General features: G+C 34.9%; 1 protein-coding gene across 1 annotated transcript in view; it reads left to right on the forward strand.

The window, feature by feature from the left end:
- The window catches only part of DOK6 (docking protein 6), a 240,685-nt gene that overhangs the window by 44,998 nt on the left and 176,072 nt on the right, over window positions 1–19,615 (forward strand). The window lies entirely within an intron of this gene.

Here is a 19,615-nt window from a genome sequence, read left to right on the forward strand (position 1 = left end):
AGTACAAGACAATTAAAATTAATGGTCCCTACCAACTAGTGACAGCAAAAGACCATTAAAAGTCATCCACTTCTTTAGACTGCCCTGAACTCACATTATGCCCATCTAAAATTGTGAGCAGGCCTGAAGAATAGGACTTGGTAGACGAGAAGCCAGATGTGATTTGGCAATGTGTGCTTGCAGCCCAGAAACCCAGTCCCATACTGACCTGCATCAAAAGAAGCGTGGACAGCAGGTCGATGGACGTGATTTTGCCCCTCTGCTCTTGTGAGACCCAATCTGGAGTACTGTGTCTTAGGTATGGGACTCCAAACATAGGAAGGACAGTGACCTGATGGAGCAAGTCCAGAGGAGAGCCAGAAAGATCATCGGGGAGCTGGAGCATCTCTCCTATAAAAACAGTCCAAGAAAATTGGGGTTTTTTAGCTTGGAGAAGAGAAGGCTTTGAGAAGACCTTATAACAGCCTTTCAATACATAAAGGAGCCTACGAGAGAGCTGTAGAGAGACTTTTTACAAGGGCATGTAGTGACAGGGCAAGGAGGGAATGGCTTCAAAAGAGAGTAGATTTACACTGGATATTAGGAAGACATTCTTTACTGTGAGACAGGTGAGGTACTAGAACAGGTTGCCCAAGGAAGTTGTGGATGCCCAATCCCTGGAAACGTTCAAGGCCAGGTTGCATGGGGCTTCGAGCAACTTGGTCTAATGAAGGGTGTCCCTAACCTTTAAAGGGGGGTTGGAACTGGATTATCTTTAAGATCACTTCCAACCCAAACCATTCTGTGATGCTATGATTCTATCATCTAAGTTCATTAACTTTTGTAAACAGGCCTGAAATGGGCTTTTAGCTAGATTTTGAAACTTTGTCAGAAAAGGGACTCTTTAGTTAGTAATTACTAGCAAAGAAAGAGTTAACCTATGGTTCCTAGGACTCATCTGGCCAAAGTGTGTCAAAACAAAATAATTAATGCTGAGAAAATGGTTTCATGTTTTGGGTGAATTTCATAAATTTTTAGTTTATACAATCTGACCCTAAATATTTGTGAGAATTTGAAGGTCTGTGAAGAATTGCAGGGTATCTCTAGCATGAGATGGAGATACTATCAGCTATGAAATAGTAGTAGTCCCTAGTAAAACTGAAAATACATATTTTTATATACCTAATATAGCAGATTTTTAGAGGCAATGAAAAAATAACATAAAATTGCATACTGTCCTTTGGGGATACAGTTTCCACTGTTATAAGCATATTGAAATAAACTGGTATCTGCTATTCGTATATTTTGACTTCAACAGAAAAGGTAAAACTAACATGTTTCTATAATTCTGATGCATTTTCATTGTTTTAAATTTATATTTCTCAATGATTATTTATGTTGTAAGTTTTTCTAGTTTATTAATCATAAATCACCTTTCAGTAGTAGCCTGGTCTTTTCTACTTTTAAAGTCATTATACTATAGAGCGGTTTAATTTACATGACCAATAGTAATGACGTGGTGTTGGAGCAAACTAGTTTTGAGTTCAATTAGAAAGTCTAATTTTAGTAAGTCAGTATCCCAAAGTGAAAAGATAAATGTAGTCTCATGTGAATGGACAGGCTATTTTGCTACCTAGAAGAAATGTATCTACTGATTAAGAATTACTTAAATAATCTTCAAGAAATGTGTTAGAATAATGTTTTACCTCAGATATTGCTAAAGAAGCACAAATAATAATATGTATTATTCAGCTTCAGTTGAAAAAAAGTCTCTGCTCCTTTGTAGAAGGGCAATGTAGTATCAATTTCTGGAAGTTCTACAGTTTATGGTCTCTGGAAGGTCAAATGAAATGAGATCCTTTTCAAATTCTAAACATTCAAAAAGTGAGCCTCAAGGACAATGCGTAAGACATTGAACTGAGATTCTGCTTTTCTATGGTTATGTTTAAACAGTAGGATGATATTTTTTACTTCAAAAGAATCATTTCCTTTCAAACCTGACTTTTTCTTTTTTTCCTTCTCTTTTTTTTTGTTAGAATTTCAGTACCTATAAATAGAAGCTCTTGACATTTTGCATCATTCTCTACCCTTGCTCTTTATATAGAACTCTCATTGATTTCAATTGTGTATATTGAATTAGACTGGGGTAGATAGCTTTTCATTTATAAAAGGTGGTGACAATATTAACTACTGTGCTCATAGAAAGTCTGGTAAATCTTTCATTATGAAATGCTTTAAATAACACCTTGTAATTTCTAGGCCATCACAAATTGAGATGCCCTGAATTTATGAGGGCAAGTACAATGAGTTCTGAACGTATTTTTTAAAAATTTGGTGTTCCAAAGTTGTGCAAAATTCTGGAAAAAATACTGGACACAGTATATTTATACTACACACAGACTCTACAAGCAGTAAAGAGAATACGTGAGTCAAAATAACTTATACACAGAACACAGAATTGGCATTTCCATTATGTTTGAGTTTCCAACTTGTACAAAAGTGACTTGAATACAAGCCTTCTCCAGTATGGAAAAAAATCACCCAGCTGTAAAACAAAGCGTAACATCCTTTTTACTATTGTGCTATGGGTTTTCCTAGTTTATATTTGGCAAGTGAGAAGAGATAGCTAACATCTCTGAAAGCATTGTCTTGAAAGGAATGCATGTGGTTGTAAATGAAACAACATTCTTCTCCAGTGAAAAAGGAGCTGTTGTGAATATGTTTGGGGGATAATGCACAGCACTCCTTCTGAACAGTGATTTAATGCCCCAAGCCTTATTTTTAAAGCTTTTAGTAGCTACAAAATGCTGAAGACCTCTTAACACCTTAGAAACCTGTTCTTTAGGAACACCTCAGTTTTTAGAAACTCTATTCTTCAGCTACCAACTGAACTGTGTTTTCCCTGAGAGAGTAATCCAGAATTTTAAAGGCAGCAAGTCTGAAATACTGTGAAACAGATATCCTACTTCTTTGTTTGAATAGCTTTTTTTTTTTTTTTTTTTAACATGGCTTTAAGAGCTTAGCATCTTCTGAAATTCCTTCCTTCAGATATTTCTGTAGAGCAAACAGATTAATTCCTTGTCACAAGAAAACCAAAGTAAAGGAATTTTGTGTCAAAATACTAATTGGGATTAGTAGTATGAGGAGGAAATGTAAGAAATATATTATTGAGTAGGGATATTTCTTTATTAATTGTGCATACTGTTCAGTATTTCTTTGTTTGATATATTTTTTTAAAAGGAATTATGCCATTAAAAGTTTGATATTAAAAGGTCTTGTGAAAGGAACGCCTTAGTAGGTGGATTTTTCCATTTACTCATGTGAAAGAAAGTATGGAAAAAAAAACAACAAAGGAAATTAATAAAACTCCTTATTAAAATAATTTAACTTTACACTCTCAGTGATTTAAAAATTCATGGCAGATAATTAATCTCTAATACCTTGTGTTTCCAACTTAAGAGATCAAGAACTTTGTCTACTCCATTATTTCACCTGCATTATGGTTAAACAGATGCGGAGTTAGAGTAAAATTTGAGGGTTTTGTTGGTGGAAATGAAAGGATATACTTGTTCCATGGGAGACAAGATATCAGATATCATTTCATTTAGAAAAGTAGGAAATAATTTTCTCTGGTAGTTAATGCTTGAATTCATAAACTTTCATGGCTCATTATTTTTTCCAAGCTTTTGTTTCAGGTTAAGCTAGATTTACTCCATTTTTTCAAGAGAGTATAGATTGACACCTGACGGCCTACTATCTGATACATAAATATATGTTTTTTAGGAAACAGTTGAGCCTGTCCTGAGCATGGGGCTGTATGAAACATTGGCCAAGCAAAGCAAAACAATAGCATTTTAATGTCCCATTGGTTAAAAATGTATTACAAAGTGGTTTTTGCCCTTGCTGAAGGAAAGTAATTTAACCCAGTATGTAGTTTATATATTTATACTTATTTCAATTTATTGTAATTTCTTGAATTCTTGCTTTTTGCCTTGAGATAGAAACATAAATTGTTTAGTTTAATCAAAAACATATCACAAAATTCAGAAGAGATTGCATGTGATTGGAATTAAATCTGTCTTGTTAAAGGGCAGATATAAATATTAATTCAATTTTATTTTTAAATTAGCTGGGCCTGTAGTAAGAATTTGCTTAAAAGAGAAATAAAACTTTTAAAATCCTACAAAATACAAGTATGGAAACAAGTGATTATGGAATTATAAACTGGAAATCTGCTGTTATGTTGGCTCTGACTTGGATGAAACAACATCATTTACCCAGCTTTTAGCAAAATCAAAAACTGTGGACAAATCCTGAAGTGCTTGCTTAGTTTTTTTTTTTCTCAAGCAAAGCTTTCTTTTCAGCCAATAATGAGTGGAATACTTAGAAAAGGAAATACATACCACTTCAATTAAGTCAAATTAGCTGGAAAGAGGACACTGAAAAGTAAATAAAGTGCGGGAATCAACAAATTAAGGCAATTAGCACCTGTAAGGTAGTGTCAGTACACTGTCTTACATAGACACACTTTTGTGTCAATTTTAGCCTACCTTATTAGCACTTACTAGATTTCCTGACATTTCTCATTATAAAAAATTGATTTAGGATATTTATAGCGTATGATTTTTTTAAATATATTTTTGCCATATTGATCAGTCTAGAATTCAGCCCTTATTTTGATTAATTTTTTCAACAGTTTCAGTTCTGCCTTTTGGAAAGCAATGTTGAAGAAAAAACTTGTTTACCCACATTAAAATAAAGAAACTGCCATAGATTACTGAATTTAAGGAGATACATCCAAGAATAATCATTTGAGAAACTGTTTTGGCTTCATATTTTTAGCCTTTTTTACTGAGTGACTATTGCTATGAAAACAGGTATTAAAATAAGAAACAAGCCTAAAATGTATGGAAGACTTAATATTGCAATACTCTTAATTGACATACGTCAATTTGTTAGATAATTTTGTTTTAGTAAATGACAGTCCTGTAGATATGGCATTTTATGAGATAACAAAGAAATTCTAGAACAGTTTAGAAATACTTGATAGGCTTCAGGAAAATCATTGGGAAAAAAGGTATAATATGATTTGAATAGTTTTAGAAGATTAGCAGGATTTTCTATGTGTGATTATTTTCTAAATTTTAAATAGTTGCAACATTATACATGAATTCTCATCTCCATAAAACTGTCAATCTGAACTGGCATTTGTGAAAAAATAATCATAATACTTATTCCTTCCACCGTTCAGTCTGCAAGGTGAGTGGCTCTTGACATAATTTGAGCTCAGTATTCTTTCATTGCTCTGTGAATATTCTTTCAAATATTATATGTTAAATATAACTGTTTTATTTAGAGTGTTTGAGCTCTCTTGCATGAACACAATTCTATTTTTGTAATATCTCCTGTTATAATCACCTTTGAAAACTGAATCATGTTTGAACATTACCTCACAGCCCAGAACTTTCTCTGAATAATAGTTGAAAAATGTGTAATACTGATATTCATCTGAACATATTTTTTTCTTCTTCACTGTAATATGCTACACTTTGATTATGAAGGGCTGAGGTTATGAGACAAACATATTTTCGTTGGCCCTGCTTTTATCTTATTGAAGGTAAGGTAATCTTGCTATCAGGCTTTAGGTTAATTTGGTGTACTGTTCTCACTAGCTGCTCTGTCAGGATTAATAAAGTATGAATAAAATAAAATATGTTTCAAAATTAAATTGGAATTGCCAAAAATGCAACAAGAGAACTGCTGATATGGAAGAAATGCTCAGTTAATTCATTGTATTGTATAAATAAGTTATACTTTTTGAGGGAAATTTAGCAATGTTTGCTGCTGTAGTTGCCTGATACTGCAAATCATTAGCATATTTTGAGAAGCAGCATTTCTCACTTCACCACTATAAATATTTATGAATTATTTTCTGATTTGTTTTAGAACTGATTTTTATGAAATATATTTGGGAAAATTTAAGTGTATTGCATCCAAGCTACCAGACCCCAATGAGCAGATAGGATGCAGGTATATATAATGATAATAGGTAAAACCTATACTGGTATGTCAGTTCAGGATATTAGTGTCATCAGTTCTCTGAAGTCAGGTTTCTTTATAACTAGCTGGGATTTTTTTGTAGCTATATGCAATCTAAAGATATTTCTGTTTAGGCTGTCAATCATGAGTAGCTGCACTAGGTTGCTACACATTTCTATAAATGCTTTAGTTATACCTTAAATAACCTTTCTTTGCTCTTCTCAGTAACTCATCTTTTATAATGCACACTGGTACCATTAGACATTATTTCTGAGGTTTCTCCTATCTTGTTTTACTACTTTTGTAAAAAGATAAAGTTTGTGGGTTTTTTTTCTTCAGAAACTTATGAGATGTGGCTTCCTGATAACATTACATTTATTAGGATAGTGCCATTATGATATTTCCTTATTATTCTGTGGTTAATTGATAGTCATTCAGTCTAGAAATATAATAGGGTCATTAAGAGATATCTGATAGATGGATAGTATGTACATTCATAACTGCTTGTTACTAATATCTTTTGTTATCACATCTCTAGTCCTTTATCTAAATTGCTTTGTTACAGAGTGTGATACAGTTCTTATGCTGGTGGGTGCTGATATTATACAAGAAGTAGCTGATATGTTGTTTAGACCTCCATAGTGCTTTTGATACTGTCTCATAAGTGTGAAAAACTTACAGAATTCTATAATCACAGAATGCCAAGTCCACCTCTAAACCATGTCCCTAAGCACCACATCTACATTTCTTTTGAATACCTCCAGGGCTGGTTATTCAACCACTCCCTGGGCAGCCAGCTCCAATGCTTTGAAACCCTTTGGGTGAAGAAATTTTTCATAATGTCCAATCTAAACCTTGCCTGATGTAACTTGGGATCATTTCCTATTGTTCTATTGCTTATTATTTGGGAAAAAACCTTCTCCTGCCTTGCTTTCAGGAGGCTGTAGAGAGCAATAAGGTCTCCCCTGAACCTCCTTTTCTCCAAACTAAATAACCCCAACTCCCTCAGCTGTTTCCCGTAGTACTTGTGCTCTAGGCCCTTTCCCAGTTCTGCTGCCCTTCTCTGGCTATGCTCCAGCACCTCAATGTCTTTCTTGTAGTGAGGGTCCCAAAACTGAACACAGTATTCAAAGTGAAAATGAATGCAAAATGATTCAGGGAACTACATTATTAAAACAGTGTGCAGGGAACACTTATCACAATTTTTAAAAAAAAAGACTATAACAAATGAAATGTCCTTGGGATTCTTGTGTATCCACATTTCAGTAAAGTTCCCTAGTGACCTAAATGAGGAAGTGGAACACATGCGCGTCACACTTGCAATGCAGTGTGAACTATTGCAAATTCTTTGAAATATATGATTAGAGTTTGTTAAAGTTTTGGTAAACTGAAGAGATATTTTAAACAAGTATGAAGAACCATAATAGGGTCATATATACAAAAAAAATCAAGTTTGCAAACTTACTTTGAAAGACTTGAAGAAAGGAAATGCAATTTGAAGGTTTGTAAGGTAGTCTTACTAAACTAGGGTGAAAGGCCCTATATAAATAGTCTGAAGGTACATTCTAGAATGAACCTGAATGGGAACTTACTCAGTGACCTGGCTTGCTAAACCACAGTGATGACTGAGAAATTAACAGCAGTAAATTTTGCTATCAACTCAGATAAATATCTTAGCAATTTTGAGAGTAAAGCACAGATTTATCAAAATAGTTTTTCACATATTTTATACTATAAAGATTTGATAAAATTTTGAAATTGCAGTAATACAGAGCTGAGTCCAGCAATCTGGAGCAGGAGAGCACAGAAAACCTTTAGGTCATTTGGAAAGTATGTATTTAGGAACGGTGTGTCTTTACTAAATTTAACAGAACCTTATTTAAATAGATATGTGTGAAAGCTAAATTCTAGTTACCTAGAATAAGAATAGTTTGTGAGCTTGTGAAATTGCCCGTGTGCAGGGAGACAGCAGAAGTCTTCAAACAGAAACCTTTTCTGAAGAGGGTGGTATAACTTCATGTAATTAAAGGTTTAGTTGTTTGCTCCTAAATCTAGGAACAGGGATGCTCAGCAAAAATGTATGGCAATATACAAGGGCTGGAAAACCATTTAAAAACTAATAGAACTGTCAGTAAATGGATCTATTGTCCTCTTTCTGCATTTCAGTGATGTAATTGGTACCTCAGAAGACATTGCAAGCTGTGGGCTGAATTAGGGTGACTCTGAAGAATTAGATGAATAGTGAGTTGCTCTAGTCAGCTTGGAAATGTCCCTGAATACTTTTGGCCTGGCCTACTATTCTGGCTTCAAGAGTGTTTCATTTGCATAGTTTTGATGTGTAGTAGAAAAACAACAACAGTCCAAATTTTCTGTGTCATAGAAAGCTACATGAATTACTTTTCAGTTAAGAGTCTAACTTTGGACTGTATTTTTGTAATTTCTAAACAATATAATTCTTCCTTTTTAGCATAAAAATTACTGAATTGAGGAAAAGAATTTAAGGCAGAGAGACTAGATATAGTGCATACTGCCAGCACATCTGGAAGACAGTTATTCTCTAATTACCCAAGAGACAGAAAACTGGCAGCTTTGCTGCTGTTATAAATCCCATAACTTCTAAAGGAGTTAATGGATGCTCAGCTAACCAGTCTTTGTTATCTTGTAACATTCAGAGACAAAATAAAGGCCATAAAAATAAAACCCAAAGAAAACTCAGTGGTCTGGTACATTAAAATGTGTGATTTTGTCTTTCCAATGTACTCCCAACAGATCTGTCTTGCAGTGTTTAATTTGGTTTTAAAATGTGCAACTGTTTAGTTGTTTGGATGAAAATTGATTCTGTAGGTGGAATGGCTGTTGTGGTTACTAACTTACATCTCATCTAGCTTTCATCTCATCTTTTGAGCTGTGTGTCGGACCTATACTTAGAATGGTTTTATCAGTTTTACTACCAGCTGCAGAACAGGTTTGTCTGTAACAACCTTGTTTTCTTTATTCTGAATTTGACTGTAGAAGGAAAGAGAGCATCATGTGTGAAAACCCAGAGTATTTATCTCCTTTTTCTTTGAAGATAAGAACCATAAATTACTTAACTGTCAATAGAACTGAATGAAAATAAAATCAAATTCTTTTAGTGTACAGTGCTCTCACCAGAACAGATAAGCTGAAAAATAAATTTACTAAATGACATAAATAACAGCCCAATTTGGAAAGGGTTCTGAATATCATCAGGGACATTTTAACTGCCAAAATGGTGCCAAAAGTCAGTAACAGGTTAAAGAGAGAACTTCATATCTCAGAAGATAATTCTACTTATATCAGTTTCTCAGTCATAGAGTGCTTAGGAAATAAAAAATGTGTGGTATTTATGGCACATTCTTCACTTCCTGAGGCATGGAGTGAAAAATAATGTTATTTTGACATGGAGATGAGCGGGGGAATTCCCTTCTGAAGTTAATAAAACTGGATTATGACTCAGTGGATCTGACACACATTATATTATCCGATACTTAGTTAAAAAGCCACTAGTCCTTTTCCTCAGTGTCCAGTGAATAGCTTTCTTCAGCGGTCCCTATGTCTAGAGCAGTAGTGGGTCACAGTATAGTTCTAATTATCTATCTGTTTTTTTTTTATGTGTGAAAAAGTGATGTAAGGAGACACAGTCACATATTCAGGGTTTAAAAATAAGCAACTGGTTATCTGTTGGTAAACTTCAGTGCCATATGGTAAGCTGCAAGCTCATCTTCTGCAGAGTTCAGGATTTTGAACACCCAGCTCCAAATACATGTATTTCAAGTTGGAAGGCAATACTGTAATCTTTCCAGCTTTCATTACGTATAGAATTTCCTGCTCTGAATTTCACACTCCCAGAGTTCATGGAAGAGTTCAGGCCTGTGCTGAAGGATTCTCAGTCATTTGCTATAGTTCTTATGTTGGGATTTTGGGTTTTGATTTTCTTTCCCCCAAACATACTGGTATATAGGAGTGGTTTTATTGCCACCTGATTTAAGATGACAGATATACCTGGTTTGAGCTAAGAATCCACATCCTACAGGAACGTATTCCTCAGTAGTATTTTGGATCTGCTTAGACATAGCAGTGAACGCTTTCTTCGAAATGCCCTTGGCGCTCTTTTCTGTTGTCTTCATAGAAAGGTGGGACTGTTAGAGCATAGTGTAACAAAGCATCGTGACTGGGATCTTAAGAGATCTGCAAGTGCATCTGGGGTTTATTTCAGTGGTTAGCTCCAATGAAATAAACAAGTACAGAAACAAAAAGTCATAAAGACCAACAGTTACATATTGATTGCTTACACATATAAGAAGCATTATTCCTTATGAATGTAGATATATTTGTAGATCTGTAGTCCAGTAATAGAGGGTTATAGATCCCCGGAACATTCCCTTGGTGCTAGAATGTGTGTTAGCTCTCACAGGAGCAATGTGAGTAATAGGCTCATGCAGCTTTGAGTCATAGCAGGAAACTTCATCAAACAGAAGACTGTCAGGATGCTTTTTAGTGTGTACCTTGTCATCCTACCTTGTTACTGTGGGAAAACCAGCTTGTGAATGGGTGCCTTTTGCTTGTACCCTAAGTGATAGGAAACAGCTTTATAAGAGTCTTCCAAAATAACTGGCTGACTTTCAGTTATCATAAACATAACATCAGCTGATACTAGCCATTCCCACTCAAAAATAGCAAGACAAAAGAGTCCAATTGTATTTCTCTGTGCTTTGCTGTCGTGGGATACTTTTTTGTTGAATTGTTTCAGGGAACCCCAAGGGGAGATTTGTCAAAGTGCCACTTAGTGTGTGGCCAGACTGACTTTGAACGTTCTGCTTTTCATTTTGCAGCATTTTTGAAGTCACCAAATCAGATTTTTTAACAAGTATTATTTATGACGAACACATGACAAAACAAAATAAAAGGCTTATGTTATTTGAGCTTGTAGCGGAAAGCAACTTCAGCAGAAAACAAAGGATCTAACATTCTTTTGTCTCATGCTTAGATCAGTGACTAGCTAGGTGATTATTTGAAGTCTTAATTCATGCCAAACACTCAATACCAAAAAGAATCAGAAATTTGTCTTCGGTTGCATTAATTGAGTTAGTTCAGGAATGATTTTCACAGACCTTAAATATTCAGAAGTCTCCTCTCACATCCTTGTTTACCAACCTGAGATAGCCACTGAATTCTTAATAGTTTAATTTAAAGGCCTTGGGGGAGGAGAAAAGAGCTGCAATTACTTTTTCTTTTCCTTAGCCCACATAATGTTCCTGTAAGGGTTTAACATGGCAGACAGTACATGGAAAAAATACTGCAAAAGAATATAATCTGGAATATCCCTGAGAAATTCAGGGGGTTTTGTCCCATTTCAAGTCCTATGATGATTAAAATCAATGTGTCATGGCACTATCCCTGTTTTCCTCAATTATAAACCAGTCACAAAATCAGAGGCCAGACTAATCACAGTGGAAAAGAAGAGATTTGAGGAGGTATCTATGAACTTTGCAAAGTTTCTTCTTGTTTCTGTGACTCGTACTTTATGCATTTTATACAGATTTCTATGAGAACCTTTTCTTTATAGTGTCTTGCTATTGAGCTTTTTGCTTACAGGCTTGGTATTATGCAAATTCACTGTGAACTCTTTTAACACATTTCTTCAGAAAAAAAATAGTTCATTATAGCAATATTAAGTAGTTTGTTTCAGATGGACTTCATCATACATCTTTTTGAATTCTAATACAGCAAAACAGACATATTTGTCAACAAGATCCTTGTATTCTCTATAAAGTAGCCTTCAGTGCTGTGCAAAAGGAAGGGAGATGATGGAGTTCGTAATTAAAGAGAGGGTTCATAATTAAGTGGGTGTGCAGAATTCTGTGGCTGTGGATTGATGATAGAAATATGTCAGGGTCTTCCTGATTTGTCAGAAAGCCTCTCTGATTTTCTCTTTTCCCTATGCTTTCCTCTCCAGAAAGCAGCTTTACAGCCATTTTGTTGTGCCACCTGAGAGGTGGCTGAGGAAACTGATCCTGCTTTAGAAACGCATAAATATGCAGTAGGCCTCCACATCGTCGTTCCAGCCATAATTCATTATATGGCTTTAAATCTGGTTCCACAAACAAATATTCCTGTATTCTGGCACCAGCAGTACACTGAGGTAGAAGGCACAAATAAATGGTTGGAGACAGGAGCACCTAAAGCAACTTTTGTTGCCAAGGACATCTTAACATGAAAACACAGCCTTAGAATAATATTAGGAACAGAGATATTTATGCTCTCTGCAGGGAGCTGGATCTGTTTTTTCTTATGTTTGGGTAATGTAAATTTAAAAATAGAGAAATGTACGAAACTCTCAATGATTGTGTCCATTTCCTACTAATGAGAGAGCAAACACAATTTCATCACAATTCTTGTGGATTGGAGGCTTGAATCCTGAAGTTGTTTTTTTCCTCAGACTTAATGTTTGTTAGGGCATTTCTTTTGAATCGTTACATTTTTAAAGACTGGAGTGACTATCTGTTTTGTTAAAATCTTTGTGCTTTACACCCATTCCAAGGTGACAACTGGTCATATAGGAACTGTGAAGCAAGAGCAAGTGAACATAACTTCTTGAAAGTAAAATTCCTTTCTGTTAAAAAGTTGGAGCATTTGATTTTTTTGACACTAAGTATTGGATATTTTTGGCACCTGCTGTGAGAGTAGAGTAAGACCTTTCATTAGATACTATAATCTCGCAGAAATCACAGTATTATCAAATCTGACTGGATTCTCTCGAAAATATTTTTTTGAGAGTTTTGCAGGTAGTTTGCTTATGGAAGATTTACTGCTTGCCAGTGTAGATGCTTTAAGGATTCAATATATTTTCCTCAGAGATACCAATTTAATCCACAGATGTTTATACTCAAGCTACATAAAAGGAGCATTATTGACCAGTCAAAGGAATAAAATCATGACTTCTTTCTTCATATATTCCACAAGGAAAGAAAAGAGCTTCAAATAAAATGCTAGGTCATGCTTTGTAGAAACGCTGCTCTGTCCTGCTGTCTTTCACCTTGTGAAGGCTTCAAAAAGGGACAGAGGGCGAATCACACTCAGTACTTGAAATGAAACTGAATTTTCTCATCCACAGTGTGAGACTGAGTCCTCCTTCAGTATCCATCCTTTCTGGTCATATTCCTGGATTCATGAGGTCTTACTATTACCTCTGTCTTCTAGCATGTCTCTCGTGAGGACCAACTATGACCTCTTTTATGCATATGAGCCAACAGTAGCCCATGGGAAAATGTTTTTGTCATTTCAGTGTAGACATTAGAGCATGAGATTAGTAGAAGAAACTTCTACAGTTCCTTTTTACTCAGAATTTTTGCTCAAAATTTCATACGAAAGCACAACTGGAATTCCAGACCTAAAGTCCATAAAGAGTGAATGAAGACATTTAGAATTTATACAATGTATTAATGTATTAGAAATGGTGAAATGAAGACCAGAAATAGCAAAGTACTGGGGTTTTTTTCTGAAATGTTCTTTATGTAATAGCCATACTGTCTTATCAACTCAGTGTCCAATGAAATTAGTGGAAGACAGCTATATTAATAGCAGTAGAACACTGGGGCAAATTCAGAGTGATGCTTCTTTTCTCAGGTTCTTATATTCAGTGTTTTCTGACCTAAGGAATTCATTAATAGTGTCATAAGTGCTACTTGTTGGTGAGCATTTCCCTTCTGAATTTGTCTACATTGGCATCTGCTACAGCTAGAGTAATAAGTTCCACAGGATTGTTTTTATGGATATGAAGAATACATCCTTTATAATTTTATTTACTGAAAAAATAGTTTTCTCTGATACCCCTAATTTTTTGCGTCATGAAACAGTAAGCACGTATTCCCTACCCATCTTTACCGTGCCAGTCATGATTTTATGTGCTTGCACAATCTCTCTCCTTAGGCATGTCTTTTCCAGATTGAGGCATTTCCATTATTTTAGTCTATCCCATTAAGAATCTGTTATATTCTTTAATAACTATTCTTTCCATATCTGTTCTGAGAAGCAGTAGCTCTGGTTCCAAAAACTACGTTGACATTTCACAATTCTGTGATGCTTATCCCTTTCCTATTCACTTTGTTCTTTGTTTTGTTTTTGACTAGTTTGAGTAGTATTGCAGCCAGGCTTACTGCTCTGTATTTCCACAGTTCATATCCAATCTCTTGGAAGAACGTTTTTTTTGTCACATTTGCTACTTACTGCAGTAGTAATGGGGCCAGTTTAAAGGCTAATTCATTCACTTATTCTTTGGAAATTTTACATTTGAGTTCTTCAGCTCTTATATAACTGCTGTTGTGTTTTAGTAAGCTTTTATTATTAATTTTATTGATTATTTTCCATAGTCTCTTTTACTAATGCATTCACTGAGACAGCTACTTATTTAATGCCAGGAAAAACCCAAGCAAAACCAAAACAGTGGTTTGGATGTCACTCAGGCTCCTTGGTAGATTGATGCAAAGAATTATTTTAATTGCTTGTTTTATTTTTTCTCTTACAACCTTATGTTCTTTGCACATTTTTTTTACATACTGATAATATTTTGGCCCCGCAGAATATCCTGGCACTGGATATTCTCTTTTTTTTTCAAGGTTTTTCTGTCTCAAAATGTTCTTTGGCCTGACTAAAATTTTACATTTTGCTTATGAAAATTTATGCTCATATCTGCTTTCTTCAGCTGGACACGGCTTTCACTTTTTAAAGAATGCATTCTTAAAAACTGTTTCTGCCAGTTTCTGATTGTTAAAAAGTTAGCTTTCTTTCGGTAATTTTCAGGTGTGTCATATATATTCAAACTATTGTTTTACGTTTTTTAAAAAGTAAATCTTACTTTAAAAGACTTTAAACTGCTCCATTTAATTTCTGTATACTAGCTTAAATACTTATATACAGTTGATCTCTTTGAAGTGAATGTTACTGAGTGAAAGTTTTAATTTATTAAACTTAATTATCTTGTTTCTTCTCTATAGCACCTTCTCTATAGCATCTCTGTATCACCTCCTATATATTTTTTTTATTTCTATACCAGAATGTATTCAACTAATTATTTTAATGCAGTTTCCAAGTTTCCTAACATGCCACTGTCCTCATTTGTAATTACTTAATTAATTTGAATTACTTTTTAATGCCTGGCTACTATCTGTACTGTGTATCTTCTCTTAAGACCTATTACTTCAGAGCTGTTATGTTGAAAATCTGTTTCCTTAAAAAAAAAAAAAAAAAGTAAATATTATTTTTAGAAAGAAGAGATTGTTACTTGTGTAAATGTGCATCTTTTTCCCTTTCCACTGAGACACTGAAAACTCATCAGAGATCATTGTTCTAATACCTCCTTTTCAGATAACTTTTCTTTTCTTTGCTCACAGAAGAAGTTAAAGTTCCTTAAAATCCAAACAGATTCACTATCCTTTTCCATCTCTTTTTTTGCATTGTACTGGAGACCTAGATCCCACATCTCTGAGTTTTACTTCTATTAATATAGTGCACCCTTAAATACAAATTCCTGGTCAAAGGATATTCAGATTGAATACCTATAAATTTCCTGACCTGGTCACATGAAGATCTAAGGGAGAAACCTAGTTTTTGGTTACTTCAATAGTATTGAGCTTAAGGTAAAACTATAGCAAACAGGAGTTTTAAGGAAGATGTGAGACTAACAGTATAACTCCCCAAGCATGAATTCCTCTCTTCAGATGTGGACACATAGAGCAAGGGATCTTTTAAAAATAAATATATATAAACACTAATAAAATAATTTAGTACTAAATAAACATGCAAATACATGCTTAGTTTCTGAATTGTTTCACAGAATGCCAGAAGAAGCTCTGACACATTTCTGGTGTTTAATCTTCCTCCCTTATATCCTGTGAAAATCCGTAAGATTTCCTAGCCAAGTGGTCTACTCCACTATTGTACTTTCTGTGTCTCATAAACAGCCAAAAGCCACATCATCTGGTTAGCAGACAAATCTGTTATGGAGACAGTAACAGATTACCTGTAACATATCTCAACTTGTTTGCTAAAAACAGCCTTGATTACAGTGAATTTTGTTGTGAGAATATGTATTTTTTTGTCTTTCTGTTTGATTTCAATGAACTCATCAAAAGATAACATTTTGCCTTCATTAGCTGAGAGAAACTATACATAATATCTCTTATACTTTGGAAAAGTTGTGATAGTTTTTCCTCCATTTTTTTATTTTTCCTAAGTAAGAATTTGTCCTTTCTAATCACTTAGTTAATGGGAGTTTTTTTGTTTTAGATTTTCACTATTTTGTTTATGAACTCAGTGGTAACATTCTCAACCTAGAAGAAACAAATAGCAAAATGTCAGCTTCCTTGCGTGAGCATTCCCTTATAATATATGCATTGCATATAAAAAAGTACATTTTCAACAGTCTTAAAATTCTGAAGTTGCATGAATCAACACAATGTTTTACTCTCCAGAATGACAAAAAACACACTGTAAAAGATTGAAAGTGCAATTTATGGTGGGGTTTGTTTTCACTGCAGATATTTTCTAGGATTAATTGTTGGCAATTTGTATTTTAAGAAAATGATTTTTTTTTTTTTGTCATTTTCTCCAAAACTTTAATTTAAGGTAGTCGCATTTCTAGTCCCAACTTTTAAGTGTCAGCACTATCATTGTTTAAATAATCTACATCAGTTATAAAATAAAATATATATGTTTCTGCACTTTATAAGTGAAGTTGGACAAATTTACATGAAAATTACTAAGGTGATCCAATATTTTTTTTTTGTAATTTTTTTTTTAAAGACTTTGATCTTAATTCTGATCTGTTTTTTATCACCTTCGTGTCGTCAGAAACAGGTTTAAAGCATCTATAGGATTCTGTTCCAGGTAAAAGCATTTTGTATACGTAACCAATTGGTGAATACCAGTTTTCTCCATTAAGTACAAGAACAGCAGTGAAGCACTGTTTTCATAATGAACTGTCATCTCCCAGTTGTTTTATTTTATGTGTTATTACTGATGTTTTTCAAGTTGGTGTGGTCAATAGAAATTTGTGACTGGTCACTTGTACTTGTCCTTAACTTTAGCTATTAGTAATGAGAACTTTCTTAATCAGTTCACAAACTGCAGTTTTGCTGATGCTGCCGATTTAGCGCTATGAACTTCTGCCAGCGTTAACCTTGTGAAGCCCTGAGCTAATTGACTTTTTCCAACTTCACAATTGAAGTAATTTTGTGCCAAATTTCTTGGAACATAATTTTATAGAAATTCCTGCACAAAATTGACCCATATGAATTGTTTACCATCTGTTAATAAAAGCAGAGCAAACAAACCTCAAACCAGAAGTAAAAGAAATTTACAATATCCTTCATGCAGAAGTTGACAAGTTGGCATGCAAGACCGTCATCGTTTACATTCAGAATCACACTTTTAATGACACTTCTTTAACAAAGGGAGAAGAACCTGTAGTAGTAGTTATAGAAAAAAATATGCTAGTGTATGCTGTCTACTGCACACCTTCTCACCAAATCAAATATGTCCTGTGTTTTTTTTTTTTTTTCAGGGAAGGTATTCTACATGTCCACAATGATTTCCATGGGTACAGAAAAGTTTTACAAACAATACTCCCAGCTAGAACAAAAACAGAGAATGAGAAGATTCAATATTTTATCTGGCAGAATCATAGATGCCAACTTTTGAGGGTTTTTGAATTTAAGTGGTATAGTCTGCCAGAGTTTGCAACACAGGCAGGCTTAAGATTTTTAATGCACCATAGTAACCTTTACAATACAGTGACAACAGCAAAAATGAGAATCAGATTATTTGCTTTCTTTTCCTATAGAAAATATCCCATCAATCCATTTATATGTTGTCCTTTTTTTGTTTGATATTTCTCCTATGTTTCCAATAAGCACTTACCACTATTTTTCTTCTTCTGATTTAAGAGGAGATTTTCAAATGTGCCTTGCATCAGATTGCAGCAGTTCAGCACTACATATTTGTATACACTTGAGTTTGTAGATTAATGTAAAAACTATTACTGTAGCATGTTTTTAAAGGGTAGGTTGAGAATTATTCTAAACAATGAAAAAATAGCAGTTCGGCTCTGGCTTCTGCAGTGAAATGCCAAATTTTAGAGTTAGTTTCATTGGCTTTCCCTTGAGGGGCTTAGATAGTTCAGACTGGGTTCCAAAATATGCTGACTCAGGAGTGGTCATAAGGGCTCAGAATAGAAAATTGTAGCATAAGACCCATTTTTCTCTATCAGTGCCCATAAGCTGATGTGCAGTGAACAATAAAATTAAAAAATGTATATGTTTTTCACAACTGGAGTCCCAGCCTCCAGTGGTTTCTCACCCATGAGCTTTCCTAAGTCTTTCATGCTTTCTCTGCTTGGTAATTTTTAACAGATCCCTTTTCCAATGCCTGTCCAGCCTTCCCTTGACTCCACTGCTACATTTGCATCTGAAATACTCTGGCAAAAATACATCTATGGCTTCCTACCCATTCCCAAACAAATGCCTGCTGTGACTAGTTTGAATCTGACTCATGCTGTCTTTGTTTCCTACCCTCAGTTCCTCTATTGGAAGAGTGGGTTAATAGCTTTCCCCCAGCTCTCTTACGCTACATTGCTTTTTGATCTCAGAGATCTGAACTTTATTCACCTACTCTGCTTGTCCACGCCCTCCCTTCTCCAGGCTGAAGAGGCCTTGTTGCTCCTCTGACAGGAGCTGTTTCATACCTTTGTGATAGCTCCTGGTTGTTCCCTGACCCTTCCTATTCTCCCTCTTGGAGAAGAATGAAAGGTGGGATGAGCTCAGGTGTGGGTGAACTGTCATCTTAGTGGCACAAAAACGCTCTCCATTTTTCTTTGTTGCTTTTGTGATCATCCTTAGCACTTGATTTGCCCTTCTGACAGCTACTGAGCACTGAGCAGATGTTTTTAAGGAACTATCTATACTGACCAGGGGCTTAAAGCCCCTCTTTTCCTAAAATGGATGACTTGTGTTAACTGATTGTGTTTCCATGCTGAAATTTGGCATACTATTGGCATTGAAACATTCCCAGTAATCCTGACATACCAATGCCTGGTTGCTCAGAAGTGCTTGGTGTGCACCCTGACAGCCTGCCCTCATTCCAGTTGTCTCCAGTGTACCGTCACTATTTTGCCTCACTGCTTGCCACCTTCTGAGGCCCCAGGGGATGTGATGAGCAGTACTGGACCCAGTGAGAGCTCTCAGCAGAACTCTTCTGCTGCCTCTTCTCCATCACAAGGACTGAATGTGTGCTTCACGTGAAACTCCTGTTTCCCATCTCTTACTCAGCTGTTTATCCATTCTGTGATACTCCTTAAATCAGGGCTGCCCTGTTTCCTGGGCATCAAAAGTCTTATGGAAACCCATGTATGTATTAAAACCTAGTTTAATATGGACAACTATACTTAGATAAATTGCCCTTGTATTTTAGCTTATATGTTATCTTCTACCTGTGTCATACTGTGTAGTATCAGTATATGCTTTTTAGTCATGCACCATTTTTTCTGAAATACAACTTCATGAGAGGGACATTAAAATGCATT

Source organism: Empidonax traillii, unplaced genomic scaffold (assembly GCF_003031625.1).
Source record: "Empidonax traillii isolate 1590-97213 ecotype Southwest subspecies unplaced genomic scaffold, ASM303162v1 scaffold113:size1526484, whole genome shotgun sequence".
Lineage (NCBI taxonomy): Eukaryota > Metazoa > Chordata > Aves > Passeriformes > Tyrannidae > Empidonax > Empidonax traillii.